Below are 3,375 nucleotides of genomic sequence, written 5' to 3'. Positions count from 1 at the left end.
TATTGATTAGCTCCTGTGCCAAAATATACGGAGCATATTTGTTGTTATTGAATCCTAAGCTATATTCTAATTCAACCCTTCATGCAAAATTTAAATATAAACAATATTCCAAATCATAGGTTTCAAAGCATGTTTAATGGCAAAGAGTGTGAATAAAATCACCTTCAACTTGATCATACACATGCAATGACAGAGAGAGTGAGTAATAAAGCTTACCTCTCAATTATGTAATTTTCCGTCACAGCGCCGTCAATAGCTCCGTCAGGACCAACGTCTTCCTCCAAGTCAAGCGTCTTTAACGAATTTTGGAAGGGAGAGCATTAGAATTTTTTTATAATTCTGAAGAGTAGAAGAGGAGTTCTGTGTCATCACATATGAAGTTTGTTTATTTTTATTGGAATTGTTAGGGGCCGAATTGGATGGCCCATTAATCTGTCTATCTAGATTGGCATTTAACTGACACGTCATTAACTTAACATGCCATGTAAACATGGTAAATTAATTTTAGAGACAAAGTATTAACCGAAGGACTAACTTATCTAACGGAATAAAAAAATAGGGGTTGGATAGGAGTTTTTTTTTTCTTAGGACCTCGTTGTCGTTGTCTTTTTATATTATTGTTAGGGCGTTTTGATATTTTTCTCTATTTGAATTGGCGTGATATTTATGAGGCTGAATCTAATAACTATGCTTGGTGGGAAGTTAATGGGTTTTAATTTCACAAGGGCATTACAGGAGAGAGAACTAGTCTTAGAGTAATTGTTGTTTCGATATCGGGTTGGGTTTTGATTTGAATGGGTTTTCTGACCCGGGCTCCATCCCAAAAAAAAAAAACTTGAATAGAAACAATATTATTTTAGTTAGTAGATATCAAAGCTCTAATGACATGACTTAAATTTGTACAATCATTTTCGCTAGCTATTATATATACCTTTTATTTATTTTTCCATTTCATATATAATTATATTATTGTTTTGAAAAAAGAAATACTGCGTGTAGATAAGATATTATTTTCAGGTTTCACTAAGATGCTTATTCTCAATTTAAAGGAGATATAAGGTCCACATGTTTTTTGCATCAGGAATGCATGGAATAATAATATTAAAACCCTAGAAAAACAAACAAACATTATTATTGTTACATGGGCGACCACTTAGGGCTTTTTGATGGCAAAAGCTTGATAAACTCAATAACGACCTTAACCGAATTGGTGGCAGCAAGCGGCGCAAATATGTCGGCCTCATTGGAGTCGGAGGAGCCGCCGCCGGCCAGGTCGGAGAGAGCCCTAATGACAATGAAAGGGACCCTTTGTTGGAGGCAAATGAGTGCCACCGATGCACTTTCCATCTCCACCGGGGTGACATGGAACTTCTTGTAGATGAAGCTTCTATATGCTGCATTGTCTATGTATATGCTTGCACTTGCTCCTCTTTCAACCATTTCCACTTTTGGTGTTGTGGACAAGCATGTTGTTGAGTTTATGCATGCATCAAGTTTCAACTTCTGAATAACATTTTAATCCAAAATCTCTTTATTACAAACTAATATTACATTTCTTAATTTTATATATATTTAATACATAAAAGGATGAATTAATAGGCAATGGAAAGAATAAAAAACCATAAATTATATATCATTGTCTTGATCTCATTCAATAAAAGTAACCTAATTTTTCCTTTTTTTTAGTAATATATCTTATTTTCAGTTTAAATTTTTTTAAAAATTAATTTTACGACAATATTTATATTGGTGTCTGTTAATAAAATCTAAGAGTAAATAGCAATATGTTCAGTATTCTTGTATACTTTAAAAGATAATATCTCAATAAATTAAATAGTCTTTTAAATATAATATAAACCTTATGAGTGAATATCCATCTGGCTCTTGACAATTACTTCGAAAGGACTACAAGACTTTCAAGAAAAAAAAAATACTAAATCCGGTTCTTGATTTTTTTTTGGAATTGATTAGTTTTTGTGTAAAAAAAAAAATTTTTTTTGCACAAAGACTAATTAGTCTTATAAAAATAAAATTCAAAAATTAGATTAAATTTTTTTTTGTTAAAAATCTCGTTGTCTTTCAAAATAATTATAAAGTTCAAAAAAAACTTATCTCCTTTTTTTTTTTCTAGAAATAAAGTTTACCAACTAGTGCTTTAATTGGACCACGTTAATTTTATGCTAAAAAACACATGCAATCAGTAACCTGACACGTATGACTTCAGATATTATGGGCGCGAATTGGTAATATAAAAGTATATAAAACAAAAGTAGAGTCCTATTAATTAATTTGGTATTGTATTGATCAATTATTTAAACATATCAAAAGTTGCATTATTGTACTAAGCCACGAATAGAATATACTTTTACATCATCGCAAATATTTTTTGAAGATCGTCCACGAGCTCCACGGGGTGAAATGTCATTTTCAGAATTAGCATTAAAGTAAAAGTGATATTGATTTATCATTTACCTAATTCTCCTTTTCTCTTTTTCTTAATTTCATTACAGAAGATAAATAGACATTTTAAATTTATCAGTAATAATAATAAAAGACTATTTACCTGATTAATCAATATTTACTTTTAAACTACCAAATTAATTAAACTATTCATTACGTAACAAAGCAAGAGTGATTGTGTAGATTAATTTTAGGGTTTAGTTAAGATGATGTGAGTTATATACCTTCAGCCTGGTAGCAATTTGGTAGTAATTATAATCAACAGGAACCCAGAGAGCGTGTTGCCTTTGTTCTGGAATTCCATCAACTGGAAATACCTCTTCTGGTTGGTACCATATTCTGTTTAGAAGGTTATCAAATGAATCTCCCCAACTTACATTTGACATGAAATCTCCAAATTTTAGGTACCCTACGTTTCTTGTGTAGTCTCCATTTTGTTCCAAGGGTAATGTATTACTAGGCCCTTCTCCATATCTCTGCATATAATAACAATAAGGTTAAATTACTTTTTGTACAGTTATAATTTTACTAAATTTATAATTAAATTTTTATATTTTAAAAGATTTTATTTAGATTCTTACATTAATTTTAAATTTATAAAACATTGTTATTATTTTAAAATGTTTAACTTAACAGAATATATTATACATATTTACTAGCTAGTAGTGTAAGATGAATAAAAATAATTTTATATTATTTACAGTAAAAAAATATAATTATAAAATTAAAATCAAATGAGCCCAAAATTGAGGAATTGCAACATCTCCAATATTCAAGGATGGGTTTGCATTTCCAGCAATGCCGTAATGCATTACTCCTTCTATGTTGAAAATGCTTAAAAGAAGCTGTGTAGTAATTGCTGCATTTATCTGCAATAAATATTGGAATCACTTAAATAAAAATGTCTAAAATATT

At 29.8% G+C, this 3,375-nt stretch overlaps 1 non-coding gene across 1 annotated transcript in view; it reads right to left on the bottom strand.

The window, feature by feature from the left end:
* Positions 1 to 996: 996 nt before the first annotated feature.
* Positions 997 to 3,375, bottom strand: part of LOC107470736 (uncharacterized) — a 4,181-nt gene continuing 1,802 nt past the window's right edge. The window contains exons 3-5 of the transcript XR_002369427.2: positions 3,162 to 3,329; positions 2,685 to 2,936; positions 997 to 1,503 (exon numbers count right to left, since the gene is read on the bottom strand). This is a non-coding gene — a transcript (uncharacterized LOC107470736). The remainder of the gene's footprint in view (positions 1,504 to 2,684; positions 2,937 to 3,161; positions 3,330 to 3,375) is intronic.

The sequence above is a fragment of the Arachis duranensis genome, chromosome 10, assembly GCF_000817695.3.
Source record: "Arachis duranensis cultivar V14167 chromosome 10, aradu.V14167.gnm2.J7QH, whole genome shotgun sequence".
In the NCBI taxonomy this organism is placed as follows: domain Eukaryota; kingdom Viridiplantae; phylum Streptophyta; class Magnoliopsida; order Fabales; family Fabaceae; genus Arachis; species Arachis duranensis.
This window is presented reverse-complemented; position numbering and strand designations above follow the sequence as displayed.